Source organism: Mus caroli, chromosome 2 (assembly GCF_900094665.2).
Source record: "Mus caroli chromosome 2, CAROLI_EIJ_v1.1, whole genome shotgun sequence".
Taxonomy (NCBI): Eukaryota; Metazoa; Chordata; class Mammalia; order Rodentia; family Muridae; genus Mus; species Mus caroli.
Window position 1 is genome coordinate 109,680,560 of NC_034571.1, and position 12,489 is coordinate 109,693,048.

Sequence of the window (12,489 nt, forward strand, 5' to 3'; positions counted from 1 at the left end):
AACCTATGTTCCTCCAGATATTTTGGTCTCATGAGCTCTCTTGGCTCCCAAGGGGCTTTTGTTTGGGAGTTCATACATGTCAGCATTCATCACTTTTAAATTGTAAACGTTTTCAAATCTAAAAATTGGTATAATGACTCACTGAAAAATACTAAGATTAGCATCTACATACACATATACTTACAAAAATATAAAAATGTTTTGTACATACTTATAACTCAAACAATATAATTTTTAATAACATGAGAGAATACCTGTTCCAGTCATCATTTAACATCATGTCTACTAGCCAGCAAATGGCTCAAAGAGTAAAGGAGCTTGCCTCGGTGACTGGAGAGATGGCTCAGTGGTCAAGAGCACTGACTGCTCTTCCAGAGGTCCTGAGTTTAATTTCCAGCAACCACATGGTGGCTTACAACCATCTGTAATCGAATCCGGTGCCCTCTTCTGGTGTGTCTGAAGAGAGTGGCAGTGTACTCACATATATAAAATAAATAAATATTAAAAATATTTTTAAAGCATTTACTGCTTTTAAAAAAAAGTTTGCCTCTAAGGCTAATGACCTGAGCTTTATGCATGACACCCATGAGATGGAGAAAACTGGTATTTATAAATCATGCTTCATTTATGTATCCACTCACATTCATATACATATATATCATATATCATACATACATACACATACATATATAAACACACTCAATAAGTTACTGCAAAAGTATAATAAATAAATAAATAATGAGATTGTGAATTGCATATGACATGTTCATGTGTGATTTCCTTCTATAATGGAAAATTATGCTTAATCAAACCAATAGCAAACTAGCTAAGAACCACATATGAATTGGGAGATAATTTATTATTCCTTGTCTCTAAATATCTATTTCTCAACTTAGATGCTCTTGAGAAGGCCCTGAGAAACTTTAAACAGTTTTGAAGACTACATATTATACCTCAGTCCCTAAGATTCATGTTCAGACATGGGTTCTACTAACTAAGCAAGCTTCAGTGGTCATGAGGAATCAAAAACCAAAGTACACAAATACAATGAATTTGGCTCAAGCCTGAGTTGAGGACCATGCCCCTAAGATGAAGACAAGCTCGACAGGCATAGATTATACATTCAACCTCCCTCCCAATGTGCTAGCGTCCTCAGCCTGACTTTGTTCTCTTCATTCTGGGCTAACATGAATATGAACAAGAATATGCACATTACATTAATTCTACCTCTACATGAATGGCCAAGTGATTTCAATGTGAGAAAGAAAAGATCAACTCTTGCTACCTTGGAATATGCCCAACGTTCTGTTCTTCTGAAAGGTTCCAGTGTCAAAAGGCATTGTGCCCTACAAAACTGAATCACAGCGTGGCCTCAGTGTTAATATAATCAGAACCTTCCTCTGCCCTTAGAAGCCAAATATTCATAACAGTCATAAACTCTGCAATGTCCTCTCCACCTTGGGTTTCTAAGGCCATACTAACAAACTACCAAATTTAAAAAAAGAACATTTGTTGATGAAAAGTTATAGTCTTAAGAAAATATAAGATTTGGCTAAATGGAGAAGAATGTCTTGGATAATGCATTCAAAACTGTGCTGTGGGTCACAAATTTACAGGTCTTTCTACCTGTGCCCTGATTTGACTCTCATGACATTGCAAACAATCATCACTCATATTTGTGTTTCAATAAAGGAACAAGAGACTATGGGAGATTGAGTCATCCAGTGTCGGTTAGTGTTACAGCTAGACATGGGTCTTTTCAGGAAGTCCTCAGCTCTCACGTCTACCTTTAGCTGTGGGATGTGTCAGTATTTAAGACTTCCAGACCAAATAAATGCAACATCTGCTCTTACATTTTACCTGTACATTATGACTATTATAGCTGGCAAAGTTTAATTTGTTCACTGCAGTAGTACTTTGTCACCAAAGATAATTGGGAACTTTCTATTCTGTATTTCTTTTTTCACTAACAGCAGCTTAACTATACAGTAAAACCAACTTGGGGCAGATTTCTCAAGTCAGGATAGACCTTTTAAGTTATTTTTGTTCTCAGGATAAACTCTATAACAAAGCAAGTGTTAGAACTGAAAACAGTCTATAAAGGCATTTGTTTCTTGGAACCATTTCTGAGCCAAATGAGAAAGCATATGGCTAAATGAGCAAAAGAGCGGCTAACATTTCACCTGAGATTCCGGCCTGATAAAGAATATAAGGATGGCAGGCCATGGAAGAGGCAAGTCTTTGTCTCAAAGTGATGGATATGAACAAGACTCCATCAATGACACATTTCAAACACGTGTGGCTCTTTGCAATCAGTGAGACCAGTTGTATTAGTCTCTGCTGCTGTTCTTGTGGAAAGACTAAAGGGGGGAAGCCTCCAACGCAAGAAGGTGGGAAGGGACTCCTCTTCTTTATATCAACCCCACTCAAAAAACAAAGCACGTGAGAATGGACAGAATGGAGGACCAGGGGCCGCTGAAAAGCAGAAGCTTCCAGGAGATGGGCAGGACTTTTGCATCAGGCATGTTTATCTTATTGAAAGCAGAGTCTAATTGAATAAAAAGAGTTTTTAAAGAAGTGAGCCATTAATTAGGCAGCGTGGAGTGAGACACAGCACTGGATAATGTACGAGGCTGCTGGGAGCCTCGGCCAGCGCTTATCGATTCTGTCAAGGTGCCAGAAGAGCCAGGAGCCCAATGTGCACCCCTTCTGGAAACTACCTGATTCATTTGGAAGTGGCTTCCCTGCGTAGCCTCTGTTCAAATCACCCCATAATTACCCTGGCACTGTGAGCAGCGAACTTGGCGGGCTGTGAGAGATATCAGATGTTTTTCTCATGCTTGCTGAACCTCTCTTAGACAAATTTTGCATTGTTTTTTGTGTCAGTTTTATCGCGGAACATCGTGTTGCCATCTGGGAAGAAAAACAACATGGTAGAGAAGCAGCTGGTGAATGGTTGTGGCCAAATAAACATTGGCAGGCGCCGGCCATTAGGTGAGATAAGAGGGATGGGCAGCGGCCAGCACCACTGCTCCCTCACCGCTGGAGCATCGGTCACTGTCCCCTTCTCGCTTATCTCCACTCAGATTCACAGCAATTTTTCAGCCAGAAGCCCAGGATGTGTCAGGTGCAAGGCCTTCACTTCTCTACCCTGGAAGTGCAAGATAGGAAGGCTCTCCGCCAGCTAGAGTTCTCTCCTGGGTCGGACAATGGCTTTCCAAAGCAAGAGGAATCAGGAGGACCACTGGCTGTGCCTTTAATAGGACGGCTCCCAAAGAAAGGGGGTACCATATCTTCATTTCAAACAATGTTGTGGCCCTTTTTGCTTGGACACAGCTTTGTCACTAGTGTCAGCTGCTTTCACTTTGCTAAGTCTCTTTAGACTTACTAACTGTTAGAACAAACTAACTGTGCACTCTCTTTGATAACAGAGCGTGGGGTGGGGGGTGTTACACCAGCTTAGCAAGCCCTGGGCTTTCTTGTTCTGAAGAACTTTCTTCCATCATAATGTTTCTTTTAAATTTTATTTATTGCTAGTGTGTCTATGTGTGTGAGTCTGTGTGTGTGTGTGTCTGTGTGTTTGGGTCTGTTTGTGCCTATGTCTGTGTATTTCTGTTTCTGTGTGTATATTTGTATCTGTCTCTATGTGTCCATGTCAATATGTCAAAGTCTGTGTGTTTCTCTGTGCATATGCCTCTGTGTACATGTGTGTATGCATATCTATGTGTTTGCCTGTGTGACTGTTTCTGTATCTGGGTTTCCCTGTGTGTGTTTGTGTGTCTGCATGTTTCTCTGTGTGTATCTATATATACATGTGTCTGTGTGTGTTTAGGTGTGTGTCTGTCTGTGTGTGTATTTGTCTGAGTGTATATATTTGTCTCTGTCTGTCTGTCTGTCTGTTACTGGAGATAAACCCAGGGCCTCGTGAACATGTTCTTATCACTGAGCCACATTTCCTGTCCTTTTCTTTCCACTAACTTTTTCTTCATGAGGCAGAGCCTCTTCAGAATGCTCAGGCTGGACCTCCTGGTGAAGCAAGCAGACGCTCACACCTCTATCTTCGGACTCCAGCCCCTTGAGTAGCTGGACTTGCAGACCTGTACCGCCAGACTCTACTGCAAACTGGTAGTGATCCTCTTGTGTTTCTCAAGTTTTGAAACTTTGTTTCATTCAGTGTGGAACCAATCAATATTTTAAACGTTACTTAAGTGAATTGAGGTTGCTGCCTTGAGCACATGCTTAGAGAGGCTAAGCCCCAAATACCAAGGGACAGGCCAAATTGGGGTCCATCAGAAGCTCTTCCTAAAACTTCAGGGGAGTAAACTCTGAAAAAAACTCTTACTGCTAAGTCAAATTTCACTGATACATTTATGACAAAAGAAGGTCAAAAAAATGTTGAAGAATACCAGAGAGAAATGAAAACATGGTGAGAAAATTTCTTAAAAGTCTGTTCAGATTCATCTCACTCTTACTCATTTCAAACATCAGTTATTCTGAGTGTTTCTATCAGAAAAAAACATAAGTTGTGTGCAGCCTCGTTCTTTTGTGAATACACTTTTCATTCCTCTAATAACTGTCATGCAAGCAATGCTGTCACTCCCTGACTTAATCTCTAATGGCAGTGAGTGCATCTCTTGTTCTGCTGCTAAGTTAGAAGTTGGGAGCACATATACTCTTAGTTCTTAATACTGGACCTCTAAATTAAATAACACTTTGGCCTATAGATCAGCTGTGATTAAACTTTTCAAGTAACTTTGTCCTCACACAGCAGGGAAATATTTTATAAAAGAAATCGCTCGTTGGCACACAGAGGCCACAAGTATTCCTTCTTCTCTGCCTGAGAATTTGCTGTGTATAGAAATACCAGAGAGGCCCTGCTGTGAGGCAGAGAATGTGAGTCTTGGCCTCATTCCACCTAGGAAGAGACTGAAGTCTAGGGCTGGTAGATAATTTGTCCAAGGCTCAGCAGCTCAGACGCTCAGAGCGTGACTCTGTGGCCTGTGGCTTGCAGCCCAGAGCTGTGAAGCCAGGTGTTCAACAATCTCTTCCCCCAGGGGCAGCCTATAGCGACAGGATCCTGAAATCAGTGAGCACAGAAAGACTTCCTGGAAAAGCCTGGAAATACAGAAGGGCTGGAAGGACAAAGAAGCTCACTAAAGGTAAATTCCTTTACAAAACCATAACAAACAGCCGCACAGCTGAGGAGAAACCACCCTGCCCCCAGGAAGGAGGACTCAGAGGGAGCATCATGATTGTGCAGAAGGCCTTTGGGAGAAGAGATTAAAATCAGACTAGCCAAGGTGGTGTGAACCAATTTGTAAACGATGGATGTTCCTACGGGCCAGCTTCCAGGGAGAGTTCAGGCAGGAAGCATCCTCCCTGAGCTGAGTAAGTCAGTGCCTTCCTCTGGATGGTAATGGCCTCACTTCAGTGGGGCTCAGATGACAAAATACAACAAGGTGACAGGGGTGATATAAAGGTCCTATGGTAAATTAGAACCTACTATCACAGGGACTTTTTTCCATCCTCAAAGAAAGGATTGTCATTTAACAGGATCAATGTGTAGTGAAGCACATGCCCTAGCCACTGAGGACCACATAACAGCTGCATCTGAAAGGTATTAAGATCACATTGCTGTGACAGGGACAGACTGATCAGATCAAGGAAAAGACCCCCAACCAGGTCCCAGTAAAAAAGGAAATCTCAAAAGGATCCAATCAAATGTTCAGTCATAAGAAAACACCAGGAAATGGGTAAATAAATAAATAAACAGGAGAATTTATTTCTCACAGATCTCTGGACATTATAAATCTAAGATCTAGACACTAGCAAGTTCAATATCTGGTGAGGGCAGATGTCTGCCTCCAAGACAGCATCTCAAATGCCGTGCCCTCTAAATGGAGGAAAAATTATTGTAACCACACAGGCAAAGGCGATGCAAAGGTAAAAAAGAGGTTTAACTGATTTCCCCTAGCCCTGGCTACAACGTCAGCATGGGAACTGTGAAGGCTGCTGAATCCATCTAAATAGGAAAGGCAATTCGGTCTGAACTCTCATTGGAACACTGAGATGTCGTCCCAAGAACCTTGGATTCTCAAAGTGGAAGCTTAAAGCTTGGGGTGAAAGTTTGGCCTCTCTCTCTCTCTCTCTCTCTCTCTCTCTCTCTCTCTCTCTCTCTCTCTCCAACAAACTTGAGGAATAGAATAGGATTTTTATTTCTGCTGGAATCTCTAGAGCCAAGAATATGGCCCAGTGTACATTAGAGGTTCAGCAAACATTTGATGGATAAACAGATGCAGGTCATCCTTCTAAGAGTCTGTAAACTGTAACAGAGATAGAACTATCATTAAAGGAGCTGAGGGCATAATTCAATTGGTAAAGCATTTTTAAAGATGGGATGGGAAAAGTTGGTGTATTCCTGTTAGAAAAGTCAACAACAAAACTCTGAATTCATAAAAAAAATATTTAAAAAAAATAAAATTAAAAAAAAAAACTCTGAATTCTTCTGTCTAGGAATCATACCTAATCCTCAAGAATTAGGATGGAAACTGATTCGTGATACAATACATGTAGTATATATGTGCATACATACATACATGTACATAAAATTTGTACATGTATATGTATTAATATACAACACCCTCGGGGCACACTTATCACTTACCCTCTCTTGTCTCCCACTCACCCCTAACACCCTCTCCTACCCCAGCTCACTCTCCACCCCACTTTTCTGCCTTTCTGTTTTGTCTTTGGTGTTTGCTTTGTGACCTGCTATGTTTAACTGGGGTGGCTCACGCGGTCATGCGTGTGAAACTTTCCAGTGGAGCATGAAGACAGTGACTCTCCACTCCCACTACCTCTGCTGAGAAGGACTCCTTGAGTCTCTCCTCCACTTATGAGTGAATGTGTACTAGCTCAGTCCAAACAAGCCCTGTGTAAGCAACTGCCAAGCCCCTGAGAAGTGATTCCTAAGGGTCCTCCCAATTGTCCAGTCCTCACATTCTTCTCATCCATTCTTCCACAGTGTTCTCTAAGACTTGTAAACAATGACAATAGATGTCCAGTCTGAGGCTTACCACTCCACAGTCACTTGTGCTCAGCTCCTTGACCAGCCAGGAATCTCTTGTCTTGATCACTCTTTGATGCACAGAAAATCTTTTGATCAAGGCAGAGAACAGACCTAGTCTGAAAATATAAACACAAATATTCAGAACGCAATTTGAGAACATGTCTGTCTAGCCAAACAGGTAGTAGACTTACTATAACCTCCCCAGTCATGAGCCTTTCCATGTCCACCAGACTAGGCATGGACTCTGTCCTGTGGGGCAGTCCTCAGATACAATCAGAAGTCACTTGGTTACTCCTAGAACAGTAATGCCCCTGTTGAAATGGTGGGAACCTCTTGGCTGGCAAGTTTGTCTTGTAACATACAAGGTCCAAAGCCAGAAAAGACCTTTGGCGATTCTTCCATTATCACCACCCAGCTTCCTGCACAGCAACTTACAGTAGGCAGGATGCTTCCAGCTCAGTTCCAGCATGGTTTCTCTCGATTCTGAAGTTGAAGTATGTGGTAGCTTCAGTAAAAAGGCCTTACCACCTAGCTCTGGAGGGTACCATGGACATTGGCTTTAACCTGCATAGCTTGGGGACCCCTGGGTCCTTCCTAGCCAATAACTCCTAGGAAGGTATCTCACATCTGGCAGTGGGATTTTCGTTTAAAACCCTTGGCTTCAGGATTAACGTTGTATTCCCATGCCTGGCGCTTACATTCAAAATCTTTTGCTGCCTTGGTTTGGTTTGGTTTGGTTTGGTTTGGTTTGGTTTGGTTTGGTTTGGTTTGGTTTGGTTTGGTTTTGGAAACAGTACCTCACTATGTAATCTGGCTTGCCTAGAATTCTTCTGCTTCCTAAGTGCTGATATTAGATGTGTGTGCCACCACATCCAGCCAGTCTTTTTTAAATTATATATTTGATTAGCTATAAATTAGTGTGTTTCCACATGACTTATTCACACATCTTTAGTGTGGGTAACATTTCCTCTAAACCTCGGCTTCTCCCTATCCCTCAACCAAATCCATATTTAGTTGCTTAACTTTGCTATCAACTTTATTTTTCTGACTCTAATTTAATTCTTTCAGGATAGGAATAGCTATAGGGATTTCATTTAACATTCTTCTTTACCTTTAGATTAAAAAAGAAAAATGTTACTAAGTAGAATTTTTTTTTGTTTTCCCAGAATTACATTGAAGATCAAAGCGAAGGACTATAATATGTCAAGAGAGCCACCACACACACACACACACACACACACACACACACACACTATAGAAAGTACCCTGCATAGCTAGCTCACCGAGACATTGCTTTGGAACACATCTTTATGAAAAGAAGAGAGAGGACAGCAAGGAGGACAACCTACTAAAGAGACAACATCCCCTGAGCAAGCAGAGAACGTGTTACTGAAAAAAAAAGGGGGGGGGGAGAGCTTTAAACGAATCAGTTCATTTTTAAAAAAAATAAGAGTTCACTACCTGACAACAAGATGAACAGTTCATTCCCCAGTGGATAATATATTTGTCCATCACATATTGCTACCTGACCCAGAGTGTGTGACAAAGCAGAGCAGAGGTGGCAAGACAGCTGTGTGGCTCCATTATTTGACAGGTGATTTCCAGACTCAGTTGACAATTCTAGGTGTATTCTAGGCTAGGCAGGCTGACCACCCAGAAGAACATTTCTGAATGGGAAAGATATAGCCAGATTTCTCAAATGAGGAAGTATATAATGGGAAGGAAAGGATTTGCAAGGCCTCCAGAAAAGCCTATCTAGGACTAAGACAAAAAGTATATGCCTGCCACACAGAGGGCATTTGTGATGACCCCGGGATACCAAGAGGGGAGCTGGGTCTCACCATAGACTGCTAAACAATAAAGCTTTTGCTTTTGTTCCTCTGTGAGGGAGATCTACCCAAAAGATTGGGGACAGAGAAGTTGATGCTTTGTGGGAAAAGGGTGGGAAAGTCTAAAAACATCAGACTGTTTTAATAAATGAAAGTCAGTAGGACTTTCTACTACCAAGTCAGCATACGATCAAGATATCTACTAATAGCTATATATAAATAGGTACTATTACACCTAATTATACCATCATACATTGATGAATCGTAACTGGGAGCCTATACTAAAGTGAATTGAGACTCTTCAATAAATATATTTGGTTATAAGTTTCACTACTTCCGTGTTCATTTAGAATGAAGATGGGCATGTTAGTATTCGGCATTCTGCCCCTTTTTCCCCCTTGTCTGGATAATATTGAGATTATATATTCACAGTACTGATACCTCTTGAGACTCTCCATAGAGATACAATAAAATAATCTGGAGATGTGACTTGAGGTTCCTCAAAGGCTCTGCTACCTTTTCAGTGACAGAACTGACATACATCAGGGGTCTCTGTATAAATAGACCACCAGAAGTGACTACAGAACCTTCAGCAATGAACAGACTAGATGTGGTGGAAGAGTGACCACACTAAAAATTCAAAGATGGGGCTTGGTATTCCTTGGCAATGTAACACATGGAGAGAGTTTATCCTGGTAGATGATGTCACCAGGGGTTGACCCATACACCATAATCATTTATTGTGTGTACTAACCCACACCAATAATAGCTCCTATCCAATTCTATAAAGAACAGGCCTAGACAAGAAGTAAGGAGGAGAGTACTAAATTAAAGTGAACTGGAAGATCAGTAGGCACCCTAAGGAAATGAACTCAGTGAGAGATATCATAAAAAGAGAAAATAGGTATGGCTGGTTGATAGGAAGAACCTGTGTCTCCACATCATGTCCCAGCCTCTCAGGTGACATTCATGTCAAGGTGTGTGACCAAATGCAATGACCAGTCTGCCTGCATCCTGCATAAAGGTTAGACCACCTCATCAAGAATGACAGACAATGACAGGCTTGATGGCAGAGTGTAGACTGGAACCAAAAGACAAAAGAAAAAAGAGGTGCTCAATAAACATTTATTAATGTGGAATGAAATGGTGACATAAAGGGACTTCTCAGAGAGACTGTGATCTGCTCCACAGAGCCTGTCAAGGAAAGGAATTTTATAGATTAGGCTGATAGGAATTTGAAAAGGATATTAGTTTAATACCCAAACATTATTTCATTTTCCCACTTTGGCTATGTTGAATTCCCAGACTAATTATGATCTGGAAGATTCAATAATTAAGATTATACTAAATAATAATGGCTGGAACTTGAGCACCATATGTAAACTAAGCTTTTCTATGTCTAAGTCAGAGAAACACAGGAATTCTAAGGACACCAGGCTTTTCTATAGGAAAGGAGGCGCCTTTTGAGAATAGAATGCATAGTTACAAAACCCACACAATATCATAGCTAGTGTCACATTGAAGCTCTTCTACAACGCCCGTGCTGCCAACCAAGACAAACACTTAGGATTATATATATATATATATATATATATATATATATATGCATATATATATATATATATATATATATATATATGCATATATATATATATATGGCTAATTTGACATGTGGCTCAAACTTTCATGTTTTCCCTAAAGAAGTGAAATTGTAACATCAGAGCCACAGCAGCCTGTTGCCCAAGTCAGATGACTAAGCTTTCTCAAAATCCGAGCTGAAGTTTCCCATACCCTGTGTGTCAGGTAAGACTAGCATGTTCTACTTTCAAATGCTTGTGCTGAGCGGTTCCTATCCCACTTGTAAAGCCCTAAAGAGCTATTAGAAGCCTGGAAGGGAGGAACTGCACATTGTAAATGGTTTTCAGTTTCTGGGGGATAAAAGATAGCTTCTACTCTGGGATGTAAATGGGTGAAACTTAATTGCTTTCAAAACTAAATATTACCCATCGGGAACTCAAAAGTCATCTGAATTACAGTACTTTCTGGGAAATGAACCAGGAACTGCACTTGGGGTTCTACAGCTAGCTTGACTTAGAGGTATCGCACACATACTAAGCCAATACTATGCACTTTCACCCCCGAGCGTCTGGGAAATAAGCACAAACAAAATAGTCGAGAGCTTAAAATTTAGCTGTGGGAAATTTATTGCAGCTAAATAGAGAAGAAAACAGCTGATCCCTGGGGAAGCAAGTAAGCTGTAATGCAGGATGCAATTTGGAGCAGCGGTAAAGTAATTCCCCAGTACTGTGTGCTCGGCAGTCACTGCAAAGAGAGCAAGCAAGGGACCTCTCTACTCCAGCATCTGGGGAATTCAGGGATTCCCAACACAAAGACCCATCCGTTGAAGGGCAAAGTGACAGAGGATTCAGAGAGATAGGTTAGCTAATGGATGGGGGAATAAATTCTCCCAGAACACTCCTTGCTCAGACCACTGGAAATGGAGTCACCCTTCAAATAATCTGTATGCCTGGTTTTTTTTTCCATTTTCAATTTATAATAACAATAACGACCTAGACATAGGACATTTCCTGGGCCTTAATGACTGTCTGAGGTTAATGGCCCTCAACCACACCTCAGGCCATCAACCCCTCCTAGTTGGTCATTAATCTCCAGGAAGTACCCTGTTCCAGGGTCATTATTGTTTCCGTATCAGCTATACCTTAAATGCTTTATGGATTGTACAGATACAGATCTCTTGCCAATAGAGGTTGTAAAACCTGTTTAGAATCCCAAAATTATCTTGACTCTCAACAATGTTTTCTTCTAAACCAAATTTTGACCTGAGAAAGCAAGCAACTTTATTTTTGTTTACCTATTTATATTTTGTCATGATAGAGTTGGTGTTATAGCGCGTATGCCAAAGATCAATTAATATTGGAGGGAGAGGTCAACTTTAAAGGGGAATCGCCTTGCTTCTGAAGAGTAACAAAATCTAGTTTTTGAGAAGATGTTGTCTCTATGGAAACAGCTTCCTCCAATGACGTGCATGCTTAGGTGGTATGCGTTACACTTAATGAACAGATTTTTTTTGAGCACATTTAATTCTAAGGCCTCTTTTTTCTATTTTCATGAGAAATATTCCAATGTATACACAAATAACATAATAAGCATTTGTTTTTCTACCGAACACACCATATAAAGAGGGACTAAAACAAGGGTTAAGTAGAATTTCCAGAAGGGGTAGCAACTAAGTCTCTACCCCTACAACACAAGGAACCTTAGCTTCTAAAGATGCTTTAAGGATCTAGAGAGCTCAAGTATGAGCAAAGGAGGGAGACAGGGGAAACAGGGATCCCAACCAATGGCAATTGGTCCATGCCCTGAGTAAGCAGGGGAGCCATAGAAAAATGGAGTGAAGTAACACAAATACAATTTGCTAAACGCATGAAACTCAAGAAGAATGAAGACCAAAGTGTGGACACTGTGCACCTTCTCAGAATTGGGAACAAAACACCCAGGGAAGGAGTTACAGAGACAAAGTTCGTAGCGGTGATGAAAGGATGGACCATTTAGAGACTGCCGTATCCAGGG

The 12,489-nt window shown here is 41.0% G+C and overlaps 1 long non-coding RNA gene across 1 annotated transcript in view; it reads right to left on the reverse strand.

Annotated features, from left to right (window-relative positions):
* Positions 1-594: 594 nt before the first annotated feature.
* Positions 595-12,489, reverse strand: part of LOC110309076 — a 29,369-nt gene continuing 17,474 nt past the window's right edge. Inside the window, exons 3-4 of the long non-coding RNA XR_002379654.1 lie at positions 7,077-7,185; positions 595-2,913 (exon numbers count right to left, since the gene is read on the reverse strand). This is a non-coding gene — a long non-coding RNA (uncharacterized LOC110309076). The remainder of the gene's footprint in view (positions 2,914-7,076; positions 7,186-12,489) is intronic.